The sequence below is a fragment of the Pristiophorus japonicus genome, chromosome 3 (assembly GCF_044704955.1).
Source record: "Pristiophorus japonicus isolate sPriJap1 chromosome 3, sPriJap1.hap1, whole genome shotgun sequence".
In the NCBI taxonomy this organism is placed as follows: domain Eukaryota; kingdom Metazoa; phylum Chordata; class Chondrichthyes; family Pristiophoridae; genus Pristiophorus; species Pristiophorus japonicus.
The window spans coordinates 100,352,583-100,373,854 of record NC_091979.1 but is presented as its reverse complement, the minus strand read 5'-3'; the positions used below and the strand labels follow the sequence as shown (position 1 = coordinate 100,373,854).

At 44.9% G+C, this 21,272-nt stretch overlaps 1 long non-coding RNA gene across 1 annotated transcript; it reads right to left on the bottom strand.

The window, feature by feature from the left end:
- Positions 1 to 15,784: 15,784 nt before the first annotated feature.
- On the bottom strand, positions 15,785 to 20,891 carry LOC139257832 (uncharacterized). The gene is made up of 2 exons (XR_011592324.1): positions 20,801 to 20,891; positions 15,785 to 16,112 (listed from the first exon to the last, which is right to left on the bottom strand). It is a non-coding gene; the product is annotated as an uncharacterized lncRNA (long non-coding RNA).
- Between the last annotated feature and the right edge of the window lie 381 nt (positions 20,892 to 21,272).

Below are 21,272 nucleotides of genomic sequence, written 5' to 3'. Positions count from 1 at the left end.
TTAGACAGGTTAGATGCAGGAAGAATGTTCCCAATGTTGGGGAAGTCCAGAACCAGGGGACACAATCTAAGGATAAGGGGGAAGCCATTTAGGACCGAGATGAGGAGGAATTTCTTCACCCAGAGAGTGGTGAACCTGTGGAATTCTCTACCACAGAAAGTTGTTGAGGCCAATTCACTAAATATATTCAAAAAGGAGTTAGATGAAGTCCTTACTACTAGGGGAATCAAGGGGTATGGTGAGAAAGCAGGAATGGGGTACTGAAGTTGCATGTTCAGCCATGAACTCATTGAATGGCGGTGCAGGCTAGAAGGGCCGAATGGCCTACTCCTGCACCTATTTTCTATGTTTCTATGAACACAATATTCCAGTTGTGGCCTCACCAAGGCCCTGTACAACTGCAGTAAGACCTCCCTGCTCCTATACTCAAATCCTCTAGCTATGAAGGCCAACATTCCATTTGCCTTCTTCACCACCTGCTGTACCTGCTTGCCAGCTTTCAATGACTGATGTACCATGACACCCAGGTCTCATTGCACCTTCCCTTTTCCTAATCTGTCACCAGTCAGATAATAATTTGCCTTCCTGTTTTTGCCACCAAAGTGGATAACCTCACATTTATCCAAATTATACTGCATCTGCCATGCATTTGCCCACTCACCTAACCTGTCCAAGTCACCCTGCAGCCTCGTAGCATCCTCTCACAACTCACACCGCCACCCAGTTTAGTGTCATCTGCAAACTTGGAGATATTACATTCAATTTCTTCATCTACATCATTAATGTATATTGTAAATAGCTGGGGTCCCAGCACTGAACCCTGCAGCATCCCACTAGTCACTGCCTGCCATTCTGAAAAGGATATATTTATTCTGACTCTCTGCGTCCTGTCTGCCAACCAGTTCTCTATCTGCGTCAATACATTATCCCCAATACCATGTGCTTTAATTTTGCACACTAATCTCTTGTGTGGGACCTTGTCAAAAGCCTTTTGGAAGTCCAAATACACCACATCCACTGGTTCTCCCTTGTTCACTCTACTAGTTACATCCTCAAAACATTTTAGAAGATTTGTCAAGCATGATTTCCCTTTCATAAATCCATGCTGACTTGTACCGATCCTGTCACTGCTTTCCAAATGCTCTGCTATTTCATCTTTAATAATTGGCTCAAACATTTTCCCCAACACAAATGTCAGGCTAACCAGTCTATATTCCCTGTTTTCTCTCTCCCTCCTTTTTTAAAAAAGTGGTGTTACATCAGCTACCCTCTGGTCCATAGGAACTGATCCAGAGTCAATTGAATGTTGGAAAATGATCACCAATGTATTCACTATATCTAGGGCCACTTCTTTAAGTACTCTGGGATGCAGCATATCAGGCCCTGGGGATTTATCGTCGTTCAATCCCATCAATTTACCTAACGCAATTTCCTGACTAATAAGGATTCCCTTCAGTGCCTCCTTCTCGGCTAGAACCTCGGATACCTAGTATTTCTGGAAGGTTATTTGTGACTTCCTTATTGAAGACAGAACCAAAGTATTTGTTCCATTGGTCTGCCATTTATTTGTTCCCCATTATAAATTCACCTGATTCTGACTGCAAGGGACCTACGTTTGTCTTCACTAATCTTTTTCTCTTCATATATCTATAGAAGCTTTTGCAGTCAGTTTTTATATTCTCGGCAAGCTTCTTCTCGTACTCTATTTTCTCCCTCTTAATTAAACCCTTTGTCCTCCTCTGCTGAATTCTAAATTTCTTCCAGTCCTCAGGTTTGCTGCTTTTTCTGGCCGATTTATATGCCTCTTCCTTGGATTTAACACTATCCCTAATTTCACTTGTTAGCCACGGTTGAGACACTTTCCCCGTTTTATTTTTACTCCAGAGAGGGATGTACAATTGTTGAAGTTCATCCATGTGATCTATAAATGTCTGCCATTGCCTATCCACCATCAACCCTTTAAGTATAATTTTTCAATCTATCCTAGACAATTCACGTCCCATACCATCGAAGTTACCTTTCCTTAAGTTCAGTACCCTAGTCTCTGAATTAACTGTGTCACTCTCCATCTTAATAAAGCATTCTGCCATATTATGGTCACTCTTCCCCAAGGGGCCTCGCACAACAAGATTGCTAATTAGTCCTCTCTCATTACACAACATCCAGTCTAGGATAGCCAGCTCTCTAGTTGGTTCCTCAACATATTGGTCTAGAAAACCATCCCTAATACACTCCAGGAAATCCTCCTCCACCCTTTTGTTACCAGTTTTGTTAGCCCAATCTATATGTAATTTAAAGTCGTCCATGATAACGGCTGTAGCTTTATTGCACGCATCCTTAATTTCTTGTTTGATGCCATCCCCAAACTCAGTACTACTGTTTGGTGGTCTGGACACAACTCCAAAGGGTTTTCTGCCTTTTGGTATTCCGCAACTCTACCCATACAGATTCCACATCATCCAAGCTATTGTCCTTCCTTACTATTGTGTTAATTTCCTCTTTAGCCAGCAACGCTACCCCTCCTCCTTTTCCTTTCTGTCTATCCTTCCTAAATGTTGAATACCCCTGGATGTTGAGTTCCCAGCCTTGGTCACTCTGGAGCCATGTCTCTGTAATCCCAATTATATCATACTCATTAATAGTTGCATGCACAGTTAATTCGTCCACCTTATTCCAAATACTCCTTGCATTGAGACACAGAGCGTTCAGGCTGGTCTTTTTAACACTCTTTTAAACATTCTTTGTCCCTTTAGAGTTATGCTGTAAAGTGACCCTTTTTGATTTTTGCCTTGGATTTCTCTGCCCTCCACTTTTACTTTTCTCCTTTCTATCTTTTGCTTCTGCCCCATTTTACTTCCCTCTGTCTCCCTGTATAGATTCCATCCCCCTGCCATGTTAGTTTAACCTCTCCCCAACAGCACTAGGACATTGGTTCTTGTCCTGCTCAGGTGCAGACTGTCTGGTTTGTACTGGTCCCACCTCCCCCAGAACAGGTTCCAATGTCCCAGGAATTTGAATCCCTCCCTCTTGCACCATTCCTCAAGCCACATATTCATCTTAACTATCCTGCTATTTCTACTCTGACTTGCACATGGCACTGGTAGCAATCCTGAGATTACTACCTTTGAGGTCCTACTTTTTAATTTAACTCCTAGCTCCCTAAATTCAGCTTGTATGAACTCATCCTGTTTTTTACCTATATCGTTGGTCCCTATATGCACCATGACAACTAGCTGTTCACCCTCCCCCTCCAGAATGCCCTGCAGGCGCTCCGGGATTTCCTTGACCCTTGCACCAGGGAGGCAACGTACCATCCTGGACTCTCGGTTGCAACTGAAAAAATGCCTATCTATTCCCCTTACAATAAAATCCCCTACCATTATAGCTCTCCCACTCTTTTTCCTGCCCTTCTGTGCAGCAGAGTCATCCCTGGTGCCATGGACTTGGCTGCTGCTGCCTTCCCCTGATGAGTCATCTCCCCCAACAGTACCCAAGATGGTCTGTCGGTTTTGGAGGGAGATGACCGCAGAGGACCCCTGCACCACCTTCCTTCCACTGCTCTACCTGATTGTCACCCTTCCACTGCTCTACCTGATTGTCACCCATTCCCTATCTGCCTGTTTAACCTTTACCTGCGGTGTGACCAACTCACTAAACGTGCTATTCACGACATCCTCAACATCGCGGATGCTCCAGAGTGAATCCCTGCGCAGCTCCAGTGCCGCAATGCGGTCTGTCAGGAGCTGCAGCTGGATACACTTCCTGCACACATAATCGTCAGGGACAGAAGTGTCCCTGATTTCCCACGTAGCGCAGGAGGAGCGTGACATGTGTCTGGGCTCTCCTGCCATGACTTAACCCTAAAATTAATTTAATTTGGCAACAATGTGAAAGGTTTCTTACTGATAAAGAAAAGAAAAAGAAAAAGAAAAACTACTCACCAATCACCAGCCAATCACTTAACCGCTTGGCAGTGATGTCACACTTTGATCTCTCTTTACTTCTTTTTTGCCTTCTTGAAATGGGCCTTGAAATCAGCATCTTGAAATGGACCTCTATTCATCTTCTTGCATACCTGTAATAACGTTATATGACATTGCTTCATTGGACCAGATGCTTCTGACTGCCATTTTGTGCCATGTACTAATGAAAGTGTTATAGGCTATTCACAAAAACAACAGTCAGTATGTGTATATGTTACAGAAACAGCCATATTGAGGCATTTAAAAATAGATTGTGCTAATAATTAATAATCACTAAGTAGCATTTTAAGTTTTGCAGGGTACTCTGAATAGCGATTAAAAATTTACCTAAATGGTCAATCTAATTTTGATGTAGATAGATGATGGACAAGCCACCAGTGGGTAGAATTTCATCGTCAACCACCCAGGCAGTACTCTGATGGAGCAGATCACCTGCCACTTATATAACCCACCCAATTAATAGCATGTAAATCAGGCAGATTCTATAAAGAGCGTGTGATCCACCCTGCCAGAGTACTGCCCAGATGGTGACCCCAGTAGTATATAGGAAGTAAACCAGTGGTGCCAGCTGAATACCTCTAGTGCAGAAGGTGCGAACCAGTTTCTTTGGCAGCAGTACAATTTATTATTTTCCATACATTAGGTTGCCTGACCTGCATTCTAGTTGTATGATATCAATTTCAAATGTGATTCAATATTCGGTTTAGTAATGCTAATTATGGTGTATTATTGTTCAGGCTGTGGAGTGAAATGATTCTGAGTTCAGGCGATGTCGCACGTATCAGAGGAGGAAGCAAGCAAATGTAACGCCTATATTGAAAAATGGAGACAAATCTAATCAAGGCAACTACAGGCTGAGAAGACTAACCTCTATCCCAAGAAAATTAGTGAAAACCATTCTGAGGAAGGGTACCTGTATAGATGTGATCTTGTAAGAAATCATAAACATGGATTTAGAAGGGAAAGATTCAGCCTTGACTTCTTTGAGGGTATTACAGGTGCAGCGCCTAAAATCCGGAACCCTCGGGACCGAGGCCGTTCCGGATTCCAGGATTTTCCGGACTTTCGATTTGTTTTCTGACGTCACGAATCCGGAAACATTCGTGCCCAGATTCGGGCATTTCTGCATTTCGGAACGTCAGAAAGGGGGGTGGGGGAGGATTCCCGCCGAAGAGGTGTCCGTGCCGTCCGGCCCCGCCGAGTAGGATGTCATCGGGCTGGCCCCTGCTGAGGAGGTTGTCAGATGGGCCAGCCCCGCCAAGGAAGTCATCATCAGGCAGGGCCCCGCCGAGGATGTTGTCGGGTGGCCCCTGCCAAGGAGGTGTTCGGACATCCCCATCAAGGAGGTCATCGTGCGGGCCGGTGAGGAAGCCCCGCGGTAAGGGCAGCGGCGGCGAGCGGGGCAAGGCGAACAGCGGCGAAGCAAAGCCCGATGTCGGCAGGTTCGTCGGGTCCGGAGTCCGGAATATTTTACGGATTCCAGATAGCCCTGGCACCGATCGGTTCGGATTCTGGAACATTCCGGATTTTGGAAATCCGGATTCTCAACACTGCACCTGTACAGATAAAATAGACGGTGAAATTCTCTGATATAATTAACTTGGATTTTCTGAAGGTTTTTGATAAGGTGCTGCATAAAGACTTCAATTTAATCTTTTAGGGATTCGGGTTAGAATATATGAAGGATATGAAATTGATTAAAGGATACAAAACATTGATCCAGAATAAGAGATGTTTTATCAGATTGGGAGAAGATGTTCAGTGTCGTATTGTAGGCATCAGTATTTGGATGCTGTACATAATCAACTTGCTTTCTGAAAGCAATTGTAAGATGGTTAAATTTGTCGATGGTGCTAAAATGGAAAGAACAGTGAAAACTGGTGAGGTAGCTAAAGAATTATGGGAGGATTTGGATCAATTTGGAAATTGGGGGAAAGGGAGCCAATGTTGGTCAGCAGATGCAGGGATGAAGGGTAAATAGGGCTTGGTGCGGGATAGGAAATGGGCAGCAAAGTTTTGGATGAGCTGAAGTTTATGGAAGGTTAAGGTTAGGAGGCCGGCCATGAGAGCATTGGAATAATCATCTGGAAATGAAAAAGGCACGGATGAGAGTTTCAGCAACTGATGTGCTGAGTCAGAGATGGAGACAGGTGATGTTACGGAAGAGGGAGTAGGCAACCTTTGCGCTGGCTCAGAAACTCAGCTCAAGGTCAAATAGGATGGCGAGGATATGAATAGTTGGCTTCAACCTGAGGCAGTGTATGCCAACAGGATGGAATTGATGCTATTGATATGGAGTTTGTAGCAGGGTCCAAACACCAGTGCTTCAGCTTTATTGATGTTTATCTGGATGAAACAGCTGCTTAATCAAGACTGGCTGCTGGACAAGCAGTCTACAACACAGAGGGAATGGAGGGGTTGAGAGAGGTAGTGGAGAGGTAGAGCACACATGTAGAAGCTGACAATTTTGACAAAAGGTAGGATGTATTGTTCAATATAATGGAAAGATATAGCCATGAACTGATGTTGGTGTCTTGGGATTCAATGGAAAAGATGAGTCAGAGTATTAGTTCTTTTAGGAAGGTGGGCTAGACTCTCCACCCATTGACAGGTTAGCAGTAGAGCAGGACTAATCCCGACCATGTAACTCTGCTGTATTTCTTCCCCAAGACCATAATTTGCCATGCACAGTGAGTTTGGTATAGTAAAACCACCTGATAGGTTTAGCCATGCTGAGAGCCAAGGAATTCAGAGCTGCAGTAATTTACTTTTGCCACCTGTTGGACACTTACAATGACAACTTGCATTTATATAGTGCCTTTAATATAGTAAAATGTCCCACCTAAATCGACCAAAATTAGATTGACTAGTCATTGTTGGTTGTGGGACAAATTAACTACTGCATTTGCCCTCGTAACAACAGTGACATTGGCCGTGAAATTCAAGGTTGTAGCGCCAACCGTTAAGGCCAGTTGTGTTGAGAAAATGTTGGCGACCTCGCTTCCACCCGCTTCTGCCATGGATCATGGTGGCCGCTGTTTTAGAGAGGTTAGCAGCACTGCCATTGCTTGTGCTTACCTCTCCCATGTAAATATGCAGATCGTGATGTCAATTGTCATGCAATGCTTGAATTGACGTACAACTGCGATTTTGGACATCATCACTCTCTGTATTGCCCTCTCCTAACCACGCATGGAACAATGTACATGCAGCAGTTGTCATCATCATAGGCAGTCCCTCGAATCGAGGATGACTTGCTTCCACGTCAAAAAGTTCACTAGTGTTTCAATGAAGGACCTAAAATTCCAGGTCCGAGCTAAATCTTGAAGTGTGGAAGATGCCTCTGCGTGGATTTTTTTAATGTGTGGTGACTGTTGCACACCAGCCACCACATGGGCTTGACAGAGCTCGGTCTTGGCCCAGTAGCAAGGATTAACCAAGACGACTGGAGACCAGCTTTGCTGCACGGATCTAGTGCGCACACATATCGCAATGTGGGCTGGCCCGTACTGCCCCTGGGCCCTCGCCTCTTCTGGGCCTCTGAATGATAAGGGGTGAAGGGTTATGGTGAGCAGGTAGGGAAGTGGAGCTGTGCCCAAGATCAGATAAGTGATGATCTTATTAAATGGCAGAGCAGGCTTGAGTGGCCAATGGCCTACTCCTGCTCCTATTTCTTTTGTTTTTCTAAAGAGTGAATTATGGATGCAAACACAATCAGCATTATTTTTGTCTCACCATTTTCCCGTTGATTAATTGGTCAAATATCCAGAATATTAAACTCCAGCAAAGTTATAGGGAGAATTAATATCAGCAGAAAGCAACCCCAACTTCATTCAATCTGGGAGAACAGCAGAATTCAAACTCTGCAGTCACTTATGAACTCACTGGTGTGTCAGCAGGTTGGATGATACAGTGAATCCCTTCCCACACGCAGAGCAGGTGAACGGCCTCTCCCCAGTGTGACTGCGCCGATGAACTTACAGCAGGGAGGGGTAATTGACTCTCTTCCCACAGTTCCCATATTTCCACAGTTTTTTTGAAACCGTACACGTGTTGTGTGTGTGGACGAGGCTTCAACTGATCGTCCAACCTGGAGAGACACAAGGACACCCGCACCATGGAGAAACCGTGGAAATGTGGGGACTGTGGATGCAGCAGTTGTACAGAGATGCTGTCAGTGCTTCTCAAAGAGCGACACAGATATTTCAGGTAAGTTTCGATTTCAACTTTCGGAGCTTTGTGTTTTATTTTATTGGGGTAGTGGCTTGGTGTAGTACATTTAAAAAGTTGTTAAAGTATACAGGGAGTGCTGCTTCCTACTTGCACAGTGTTATGCTCATAATAAAGTAATGCAACTGAGTACTGTAGACGTGAGTAAGTGTGACCTTAGCTCCTTTATTTAAACTCCAGAGTGCTGGTACAGCATGGGAGGCCTGCTAATATACAGTGCTCCCAAGGGATGCTGGGATCCCTTGGGACTCCAACAGGTAGGCCCTCTGGTGGCGATATGATACAGATTGCCTATGGTTAATACATAACATCATTCCTCCCAAAGTCAATCGTACACTTATTTACAGGGTGAGACGATCTGGGGCTTTTCGCTCCCTTGTCGATCGTCTTGGTACAAATACAGGTGTGGGTGAGTTGGTTGGCTCTTCGCTGGGCTGCTGGGCAGCTGGCCTTGCCAGGCTGCTGGGGATGGTGAGTTCAGCTTCGTGGTCAACCATGATGTCGGTTGCCACTTGTGTGTGTGTTGGAGGGTCGAAGTTGGTAGTGTCCTCTTCGGATTCCTCGTGGCTGTCTGTGAATCGCAGTTTGGTTTGGTCTAAATGCTTTCTGCAAGTTAGTTCATTGGCAAGTTTGACCTGAAACACCCTACTCCCTTCTTCGGCTATGACAGTGCCAGCAAGCCATTTGGGACAATGTCCATAGTTGAGTACAAATACAGGGTCATTGACTTCAATATCGTGTGACAAGTTTGCGCGATCATGGTACATGCTTTGGTGATGCCGCCTGCCCTCGACGTCATCATGGAGATCAGAGTGGACAAGAGAGAGCCTTGTTTTGAGCGCCCTTTTCATGAGCAGCTCAGCTGGGGGAACCCCGGTGAGCAAGTGGGGTCTTGTGCGGTACAGGCGGGGTTGCAGGGAGCCTTCCTACACACGTTTCAAGCTTTGCTTGATGGTTTGGACTGCCCGTTCTGCCTGGCCATTGGATGCAGGCTTGAACGGGGCAGATGTGATGTGCTTGATCCAATTGCGGGTCATGAATTCCTTGAATTCAGCACTGGTGAAGCACGGCCCATTGTCGCTGACAAGGACATCAGGCAGGCCTTGCGTGGCAAACATAGCTCGTAGGCTTTCGATGGTGGCAGTGGACGTGCTCACAGGCATTATTACACATTCAATCCATTTTGAATAAGCAGCCACAACAACCAAAAACATTTTGCCTAGAAATGGGCCCACAAAGTCAATGTGGATCCTAGACCACGGTTTGGATGGCCATGACCACAAACTTAGCGGTGCCTCTCTGGGTGCATTGCTCAGTTGAGAGCAAGTGTTGCATTGGTGCATGCATGACTAAGTCTGAGTCGATGTGGGGCCACCACACATGGGATCTGGCTATCGCTTTCATCATTACTATGCCTGGATGTAGGTTGCATATGAACGTTTCTCTGCCTTCCTTAGGCAAAACCAAGCGATTACCCCACAAAAGATAGTCCGCCTATAGGGACATTTTGTCTTTGCGCCGCTGGAACGGCTTGAACTCTTCATGCATCTCCGCTGGGACGCTGGACCAGCTCCCATGGAGGACACAGTTTTTTACCAGGGACAGTAAATGATCCTGGCTGGTCCAGGTCCTGATCTGGTGGGCCGTAACGGGTGACTTTTCGTTTTCGAATCCATTCATCACCAAGAGCAAGTCTGCAGGCTGTGCCATTTCCAACCCAGTGGTGGGCAATGGTAGCCGACTGAGAGCATCAGTGCAGTTCTCTATGCCTGGTCTGTGGCGGATTACATAGTTGTATGCAGACAGCGTGAGCGCCCATCTTTGGATGCGGGCAGAGGCATCGGTGTTAATCCCTTTGCTCTCTGAGAATAGCGATATGAGCGGCTTATGGTCAGTTTCTAGCTCAAACTTGAGACCAAACAGATACTGGTGCATTTTTTCACCCCGTAAACGCATGCCAGAGCTTCTTTTTTAATCATGTTGTAAGCCCCTTTGGCCTTGGACAAATTCCTGGATGCATAGGTGAACAGTTGAATGTTCCCGATTCGTTAGCTTGTTGTAACACACACCCGACCCCGTATGAAGACGCATCGCAAGCGTTTACATGGGTTATACAGAACAAGCAGTTTGTCGGAACATATCAGATTTCTGGCTTTCTCAAAAGCAGACTCTTGTGATTTCCCCCATACCCAGTCATCTCTCTTGCGTAGTAGCGCATGTAAGGGTTCTAGTAAGGTGCTTAACCCGGGTAGGAAACTACCAAAATAGTTGAGGAGTCCCAGGAATGACCGCAGCTCCATCATGTTCTTGATAGAAACGTAGAAAATAGGTGCAGGAGTAGGCTATTCGCCCTTCGAGCCTGCACCACCATTCAATAAGATCATGGCTGATCATTCCCTCAGTACCCATTTCCTGCTTTCTCTCCATACCCCTTGATCCCTTTAGCCATAAGGGCCATATCGAACTTCCTCTTGAATATATCCAATGAACCGGCATCAACAACTCTCTGCGGTAGGAAATTCCACAGGTTAACAACTCTGAGTGAAGAAGATTCGCCTCATCTCAGTCCTAAATGGCCTACCCCTTATCCTAAGACTGTGTCCCCTGGTTCTGGACTTCCCCAAAATCGGGAACATTCTTCCCCCATCTAACCTGTCCAGTCCCGTCAGAATCTTATAGGTTTCTATGAAATCCCTTCTCATCCTTCTAAACTCCAGTGTATAAAGGCCCAGTTGATACAGTCTCTCCTCATATGTCAATCCCGCCATCCCGGGAATCAGTCTGGTGAACCTTCGCTGCACTCCCTCAATAGCAAGAACATCCTTCCTCAGATTAGGAGACCAAAACTGAACACAATATTCCAGATGAGGCCTCACCAAGGCCCTGTACAACTGTAGTAAGACCCTCCTGCTCCTATACTCAAATACCCTGGCTATGAAGGCCAACATACCATTTGCCTTCACCGCCTGCTGTACTTGCATGCCAACTTTCAATGACTGATGAACCATGACACCCAGGTCTCGTTGCACCTCCCCCTTTCCTAATCTGCCACCATTCAGATAATATTCTGCCTTCGTGCTTTTGCCCCCAAAGTGGATAACCTCACATTTATCCACATTATAGTGCATCTGCCTTGCATTGGCCTACTCACCTAACCTGTCCAAGTCACCCCGCACCCTTTTAGCATCCTCCTCACAGCTCACACCGCCACCCAGTTTAGTGTCATCTGCAAACTTGGAGATATTACGCTCAATTCCTTCATCTAAATCATTAATGTATATTGTAAAGAGCTGGGGTCTCAGCACTGAGCCCTGCAGCACCCCACTAGTCAGTGCCTGCCATTCTGAAAAGGACCCGTTTATCCTGACTCCCTGCTTCCTATCTGCCAACCAGTATCCACATCAGTACATTACCCCCCATACCATGTGCTTTGATTTTGCACACCAATCTCTTGTGTCGGACCTTGTCAAAAGCCTTTTGAAAGTCCAAATACACCGCATCCACTGATTCTCCCTTGTCCACTCTACTAGTTACATACCCAAAAACACCATAAGATTTGTCAAGCATGATTTCCCTTTCATATATCCATGCTGACTTGGACCGATCCTGTCACTGCTTTCCAAATGCGCTGCTATTTCATCTTTAATAATTGATTCCATCACTTTCCCCACTACTGGTGTCAGGCTAACTGGTCTATAATTACCTGTTTTCTCTCTCCCTCCTTTTTTAAACAGTGGAGTTACATTAGCTACCCTCCAGTCCATAGGAACTGATCCAGAGTCGATACTGTTGGAAAATGATTACCAATGCATCCACTATTTCTAGAGCCATTTCTTTAAGTACTCTGGGATGCAGACTCAGGCCTCGGGGATTTATCGGGCTTCAATCCCATCAATTTCCCGAAAACAATTTCCCGCTTTATAAGGATATCCTTCAGTTCCTCCTTCTCACTAGACCCTTGGTCCCCTAGTATTTCCGGAAGGTTATTTGTGTCTTCCTTTGTGAAAACAGAACCAAAGTATTTGTTTAACTGGTCTGCCATTTCTTTGTTCCCCATTATAAATTCACCTGAATCTGACTGCTAGGGACCTACGTTTGTTTACACTAATCTCTTTCTGTTGACATATCTATAGAAGTTTTAGCAGTCAGTTTTTATGTTCCCAGCAAGCTTCCTCTCATACTCGATTTTCCCCCTCCTAATTAAACCCTTTGTCCTCCTCTGCTGTATTACAAAATTCTCTGAGTCCTCAGGTTTGCTGCTTTTCTGGCCAATTTATCTGCCTCTTCTTTGGATTTAACACTATCCTTAATTTCCCTTGTTAGCCACGGTTGAGCCATCTTCCCAGTTTTATTTTTACTCCAGACAGGGATGTACAATTGTTGAAGTTCATCCATGTGATCTTTAAATGTTTGCCATTGCCTATCCACTGTCAACCCTTTAAGTATCACTCGCCAGTCTATTCTAGCCAATTCACGTCTCATACCATCGAAGTTACCTTTCCCCAAGTTCAGGACCCTCGTCTCTGAATTAACTGTGTCACTCTCCATCTTAAAGCATTCTACCATATTATGGTCACTCTTCCCCAAGGGGCCTCGCACAACAAGATTGTTAATTATTCCTTTCTCATTACACATCACCCAGTCTAGGATGGCCAGCCCTCTAGTTGGTTCCTCGACATGTTGGTCCGGAAAACCATCCCTAATACACTCCAGGAAATCCTCCTCCACCGCACTGCTACCAGTTTGGTTAGCCCAGTCAATATGTAGATTAAAGTCGCCCATGATAACTGCTGTACCTTTATTGCACGCATCCCTAATTTCTTGTTTGATGCTGTCCCCATCCTCATTACTACTGTTTGGTGGTCTGTACACAACTCCCACTAGCGTTTTCTGCCCTTTGGTATTCCGTAGCTCCACCCGTACAGATTCCACATCATCCAAGCTAATGTCCTTCCTTACTTGATGGCCTCCGTCTTGGCGTCGGTGGGTTTGATGCCGTCTGCCGCGATTCTTCTCCTTAAGAATTTGACCTCTGGCACCAGGAAAACACACTTCGATTGTTTCAACCTGAGTTCCACGCAATCTAGACGACTTAGAATCTCTTCCAGATTCTGCAAGTGATCAATGGTGTCCCGACCTGTGACCAGTATGTCGTCCTGGAAAACCACGGTGCGGGGAACTGATTTTCGCAGGCTCTCCATGTTCCTTTGGAAAACTGCCGCAGCCGATCGAATTCCAAACGGGCATCTAGTGTAGATGAACAGACCTTTGTGCGTGTTGATGCAGTTGTGGCCTTTTGACGATTCCTCCAGTTCCTGCGTCATGTAGGCCAAGGTCAGGTCCAATTTGGTGAATGCCTTTCCTCCAGCCAGGGTTGCAAATAGGTTGTCTGCCTTGGGTAGTGGATACTGGTCCTGTAGCGAAAAACGATTAATCATTACTTTATAGTCCCCACAAATTCTGACCGTGCCGTGGCCTTTGTGAACCAGAACAATCGGACTGACCCACTCGTTGATCTCCACCAGTGCGATGATGCCTTCTCGCTGCAGCCTGTCCAGCTCAATCTCCACTTTCTCTCACATCATATATGGCACCGCCTGTGCCTTGTGGTGGATGGGCCATGTACCGGGAACCAAGTGGATCTGCACCTTCACCCCCGAGAAACTTCCAATGCCTGGCTCAAACAACTACGGGAACTTGCTCAGAACCTGGGCACATGAGTCGTCATTGACGGATGAGGGCGCTCAGATGTCGTCCCAGTTCCAGCGGATTTTTCCCAGCCAGCTTCTGCCGAACAGTGTGAGGCCATCATCTGGTGCAATCCATAGTGGGAGTTCGTGTATTGCTCCATCATAGGAGATTTTACTGCTGAGCTGCCAATTACAGGAATCAGCTCTTTGGTGTCAGTTCTTAGCTTGGTATGAATGGGGCTAAGCTTGGGCCTGTGTGCCTTGTTGCACCACAGCCTGTCGAAGGCCTTTTCCGTTCAGTTCAACTTTTAACATGATCGGTGAAGGTGTGCACCCTGTACACTTCTGCCTCCTTGTTTCGAGTCTCTAGTCCAGCCTGATCCGCCATGGATCGATCCTCCTCTGCAACGTGGTGGTTTGCAGGGTTTGCAGCTCGTCTGCACATTCGCTGGAGGTGTCCCATTGTTCCACAGCCTTTGCAAGCACAGTGTTTGAAGCGGCTTTGATGGGCTCGATGATTACCTGCGCAGCACCAACAAGGTGTTAACTGCCTCGCATTAATGATTGATGGTGAACTCTGAGTCATCTGAGGTCGTGCAGCTGCTGGCGTGTACGTTTTGCCATATGCATTCCTGCCTGAAAACGACATTACTTTGTGTACAGTTCTTGCCGATGCATCTTTATGCTGTGAAATTTGTTTGGTGTTATCGCTGGTGGACATAAATGCCTGGGCTATCGCTGGTGAACATAAATGCCTGGGCTATCGCTGGTGAACATAAATGCCTGGGCTTTGCTCAGATTCGGTGTTTCAACAATCGATAGTTTGCTATTGAAACCCTCATGGCCAATGCCAAGCACAAAAAAGTCTCTTAGCATTTGCTCCAGGAATCCATCGAATTTGCAATGTCCTGTAAGGCGCCTTAGTTCGGTGACGTAGCTCACCACTTCCTGGCCTTCAGACCATTGACACGTATAGAATCGATACCTTGCCATTAAAACGCTTTCCTTCGGATTTAGGTGCTCCCGGACCAGCGTACACAGTTTTTCATAGGATTTGGTTGTTGGTTTCATCGGAGCTAGAAGATTCTTCATGAGGCCATAGGTTGTTGCCCCACAGAAGGTAAGGAGCATCGCCCTTTGTTTGGCAGCGTTCTCGTCCCCTTCCAGCTCGTTGGCCATGAAATATTGGTCGAGTCGCTCCACGAAGGCCTCCCAATCGTCCCCTTCTGAGAATTTCTCCAGGAATCCAACAATTCTTCGCATTTTCGTGTGGTTATTCGTTATCTCGTTGCCAATTGTGATGCTCATAATAAAGTAATGCAACTGAGTACTGTAGACAATGAGTAAGTGTGACCTTAGCTCCTTTATTTAAACTCCAGAGTGTTGTTACAGCATGGGAGGCCTGCTTATATACAGTGCTCCCAAGGGATGCTGGGATCCCTTGGGACTCCAACAGGTAGGCCCTCTGGTGGCGGTATGATACAGGTTGCCTCGGGTTACATACATAACACACAGCTTTGGATGTTAAAGGAAGGCCTTTGAGAACACTAATTTCTCCCAGTCCTGGAGGCTCGAGTTGAAGTCCTCTTGGGCTGCAACATCACATGGAGAGAAATAGCGACAGCAAAGGGGACAAGCAGCTTGCAGAGGAAAGAGGAAGAAACAGAAGAGGGGTAAGTGGATGAGGAGGAGGCAGAAGGAAGGATGAAAACCAGACAGCTCCTTTCTGGCCGGGATATCTGGAAAGGAAATTATCTGCCGGCAGTATCATTTCAACATTCCCCTTTCAACATTTGTCCCACACCTTACCTTCCCTCTGTTACTGACCACCACAGCATCCTCTTGGCCACAATGCTGAAATAAAAGCCACCACAAAGCAAATTTTCCAATCTAACTTTATTAATGTATGCATCCAATATTACATCACAAAATCAACTAATCATCCTTGTGCATTCCGTTAATGAGTGTACTGCATGTGCTTCTTCTTATGCTAGTGATGTCATGCAGTGCTATCCCAGTGGCTGCAGCATGGCTGGTGGAAGGCTGATGACTTTCAGTGGGGGATACTGCAGATGGCCTTGCTGGATGACTTTGAGGAGCTGGTGGCTGGGAGTGTGAAATCGAGTGATGGTGTATCTTCTTCTTCTTCACTCTCCTCTTCCCATTCTTGGTGAACCACTAACTGGGCAGGATGGCTTTCTTATGAACTCTGAAATGAGGAAGGCACAAGAGTAGAGTTGTGGTGAGAGAAGGGCGGGAAAGCAAAAGGTGCATGCTTACACCAAATGCAGATGTACATCAAAAGGGATTGTGAAATGGGGGGATGTGGGATATGAGAAGGAGGATAACGTATGAGGATACCGGCATCTTGTATTCATTCGGCCTTGCCGCTGGTCAAGGGGGTGAGGTGAAGCTAGGAATGTGAGGCGTGCCTCATGTTTGGTCGAGACTGTTGGTAGGTGAGTGATGGGGAGTTTGTGCATTGAGCAGTGAGTGAGGCTAGTGGTGCAGCTAAGAACATAAGAACATAAGAAATAGGAACAGGAGTAGGCCATTTGGCCCCTCGAGCCTGCTCCGCCATTTAATAAGATCATGGCTGATCTGATTACGGACTCAGCTCCACTTCCCTGCCCACTCCCCCTAACCCTTTACTACCTTATTGCTCAAAATTCTCAATGACCCAGCCTCCATAGCTCTCTGGGACAGAGAATTCCATAGATTTACAACCCTCTGAGAGAAGAAATTTCTTCTCATCTCAGTTTTAAATGGGTGGGCCCTTATTCTGAGACTATGTCACCTAGTGTTAGTTTCCCCTATGAGTGGAAATATCCTCTCTGCATCCACCTTATCGAGCCCCCTCATTATCTTATAAGTTTCAATAAGATCACCTCTCATTCTTCTGAACTCCAATGTGTATATGCCCAACCTACTGAACCCATCCTCATAAGTCAACCCCCTCATCTCTGGAACCTTCTCTGAACAGCCTCCAATGCAAGTATATCCTTCCTTAAATATGGAGACCAAAACTGTACGCAGTACTCCAGATGTGGCCTTACCAATACCCTGTACAGTTGTAGCAGGACTTTTCTGCTTTTATACTCCATCCCCCTTGCAATAAAGGCCAACATTACATTTGCCTTCCTGATTACTTGCTGTATCTGCATACTAACTTTTTGTGTTTCATGCACAAGGACCCCCAGGTCCCTCTGTACTGCAGCACTTTGCAATTTTTCACCATTTAAATTATAATTTGCTTTTCTATTATTTCTGCCAAAGTGGATAACCTCACATTTTCCCACATTATACTCTATCTGCTAAATTTTTACCCATTCACTTAGCCTGTCTATATCCCTTTGCTGATTTTTTGTATCCTCCTCATAATTTGCTTTCCCACCCATCTTTGTATCATCAGAAAACTTGGCTACATTACACTTGGTCCCTTTATCCTAGTCATTAATATAGATTGTAAATAGTTGAGGACCCAGCACTAGTGGGGACCCTGCGGCACCCCACTAGTCACTGTTTGCCAACTGGAAAATGACCCATTCATCCCGACTCTCTGTTTTCTATTAGTTAGCCAATCCTCTATCGATGCTAATATATTACCCCCAACCCCGTGGACTTTTATCTTGTGCTGTGACCTCTTATGTGGCACCTTATTGAATGCCTTCTAGAAATCCAAATACACCACATCCACTGGTACCCCCTCATCCACCCTGCTAGTTACATTCTCAAAGAACTCCAGCAAATTTGTCAAACATGATTTCCCTTTCATAAAACCATGCTGACTTTGCTTGATTGAATTATGCTTTTCCAAATGTCCCGCTACTGCTTCCTTAATAATGGACTCCAGCATTTTCCCAATGACAGATGTTAAGTTAACTGGTCTATAGTTTCCTGCTTTTTGTCTGCCTCCTTTAAATAGGGGTGTTACATTTGCAGTTTTTCAATCCGCTGGGACCGCCCCAGAATCCAGGGAATTTTGGTAAATTACAACCAGTGCATCCACTATCTCTGCAGCCACTTCTTTTAAGACCCTAGAATGTAAGCCATCAGGTCCAGGGGACTTGTCCGCCTTTAGTCCCATTATTTTACTGAGTACTACTTCATTCGAGATAGTGAATGTATTTAGTTCCTCCCTCTCTATAGCCCCTTGATTAACCACTATTGGGATGTTTTTAGTGTCTTCTACCGTGAAGACCGAAACAAAATATTTGTTTAACGTCTTTGCCATTTCCCTGTTCTCCATTATTAATTTCCCAGTCTCATCCTCTAAGGGACCAACATTTACTTTAGCCACTCTTTTCCTTTTTATGTAGAAACTCTTACTTTGTTTTTATATTACGTGCTAGTTTACTTTCATAATCTATCTTTCCTTCTCTATCATTTTTTTAGCCGTTCTTTGCTGGCTTTTAAAAATTTCCCAATCCTCTGGCCTCCCACTAGTCTTGGCCACATTGTATGCCCTTGTTTTTAATTTGCTACCATCCCTTATTTCCTTAGTTAGCCATGGATGGTTATCCCTTCTCTTATATTCTTTCCTTCTCATATTTTTATTGCGAGTCATGAAATATGTCCTTAAATGTCTGTCACTGCTCATCAACTGTCCTATACTTTAGTTTATTTTCCCAGTCCACTTTACCCAACTCTGCCCTCATACCTTTGTAGTCTCCTTTATTTAAGCTTAGGTCACTGGTTTGCGATCCAACTTTCTCACCCTTCAACTGAATTTGAAATTCAACCATGTTATGGTAGGAGATGGTTTTTGAAGATGCAATCACTGAACTTAACTACTCGTTACTGCACAAGATAAAAGTTCAGAGGTGGGGGTAATATATTAGCATGGATCGAGGATTGGCTAACTAACAGAGAACAGAGAGTTGGGATAAATGGTTCGTTCTCTGGTTGGCAACCAGTAACTAGCCACAGGGATCAGTGTTGGGACCCCAACTATTTACAATCTATATTAACGACTTAGAAGAAGGGACTGAGTGTAACGTAGCCAAGTTTGCTAATGATTAAAATATGGGAGGAAAAGCAATGTATGAGAAAGACACACAACATCTGCAAAAGGACATAGACAGGCTAAGTGAGTGAGCAAAAATTTGGCAGATGGAGTATAATGTGGGAAAATGTGAGGTCATGCACTTTGGCAGAAAAAAAATCAAAGAGAAAGTTATTATTTAAATGCAGAAAGATTGCAAAGTGCCGCAGTACAGCAGGACCTGGGGGTACTTGTGTATGAAACGCAAAAGGATAGTTTGCAGGTACAGCAAGTGATCAGGAAGGCCAATGGAATCTTGGCCTTTATTGCAAAGGGAATGGAGTATAAAAGCAGGGAAGTCTTGCTACAGTTATATAAGGCATTGGTGAGGCCACACCTGAAGTACTGCGTGCAGTTTTGGTTTCCATATTTAAGAAAGGATATACTTGCTTCGGAGGCAGTTCAGAGAAGGTTCGTTAGGTTGATTCCAGGGATGAGGGGGTTGACTTATGAGAAAAGATCGAGTAGGTTGGGCCTCTATTCATTGGAATTCAGAAGAATGAGAGGTGATCTTATCGAAATGTATAAGATTATGAGGGGGCTTGACAAGGTGGATGCAGAGACGATGTTTCCACTGATGGGGAAGAAATTATCTTAGAATAAGGGGCCGCCCATTAAAAACAGAGATGAGGAGAAATTTCTTCCCTCAGAGGGTTGTAAATCTGTGGAATTTTATGCCTCAGAGCTGTGAAAGCTAGAACATTGAATAAATTTAAGACAGAAATAGACAGTTTCTTAAACGATAAGAGGATAAAGGGTTATGAGGAGCGGGAGGGGAAATTGAGCCGAGTCCATAATCAGATCAGCCATGATCTTATTGAATGGCAGAGCAGGCTCGAGGTGCCGTATGGCCTACTCCTGTTCCTATTTCTTATGTTCTTATGTCTGAGGTCGTGAAACTTCTTTGGGCATTGGAGCCAGGTCCTGGGGGTGACACTGCTGGCATTGACCGCCTCGATGATCTGGTCCCACAACCCTCTTTCTGGAGGGCCTCTTGGTCCTGTGTGGGTAGAGGACTTCTCTTGCTGTGTTGACCCCTTACACAAAGCTGCAGTGCTGCTTGTGAGTTCCTGTGTGGCCTTTTCCTGGCCTGTGGAGCCATTTGTGTTAGTGCTGAAGCACTTTTACCATTTTTTGCACGTAGTAGACAATTCAGCTTTATGCGCTGAAGACTGCCTAGTTTGGAATGATTTTTAATGTTTTTTTTCAGAAGGCAGTTCAGCTTTAACGGCTAGAGACTGCCTATTTTTAAATGATTTTTGTTTCAGAAGTCAGTTCACCTTTAAGGGCTCGAGACTGCTTTCAAAACTGACAGCCTTGCTTTAAGAAAATGCAGAGTCGCTACAGCGACATTGGGCCTCCTGCTGAGTGTACAGCCTGAAACAACTCTTTCACCACTGATCGATGTGCTAAAGCATTCAAATTAGCAGGTAACACCAAATTAATTAACCTGTGCCATCTAAATGGGTCTGAGCAAATTCTGCCCGTGGTGCCCCACCCTTTTTGGGCCTCATCAAATTTCACCACCATATCCAAAATATAATTAATTGGCTGTAATTTTGGGACTGCCTGAGGACATGAAAGTTATTATATAATAGCAAGCTCTTTTTTCTTACAAGAAAATGTTATTGACAAATAATTTTCTTGAGTTTGAATCATTACAAGGACAAAGGCAGCTTTCATAGCTCACTTGTCCGTTGGATAAGTCCTTTGACCATTAAACAGATTCGTACAACTAGAGACAGCAAGATGTTTGATAATTGACTTCAATTATAATTGACAAAACATTCATCTTAAAACTAACCCTAACCAACCAAACAGTAATGTACAATAGCCTCATGTCTAAAACTTACGTGCGTGGATATTAATGAGGACCTGTGAAGATGGCTTCTCCAAGTCTTCAGGCTACAGGGACTCGAAGGCAGAAACGGTTGTTCTTTCTTTCTAGCTAAATAAAAAAGACATCTATTTTATATAATTTTCTTTTGTGGCCTTCTTCCTGCTGAACACAACACCATCCGATGTTTTATGACCAACCAGTTGATCGAACCGATTGACATGAAAGGCCCTATTCTTCTTCACACCATTTTGTTACTTCTTATCATAGCTTTTCCCGAGCCACAGCTTTATTATAAACAACCTTTGATGCTCTTAGATTACCCGCTTCTCTGATGAAAAGCCTGTGTTTTAAATGCCTATATATTTCAATCTCAATAATTATTTAAGCTCCATAATTCTCTACATAGCTTATTTATTTATATGTACCAATCCTTTTCTAACATTATCAGCCCATTGAGGGGAAAAGGTAAGCTTTTTGAGAACACA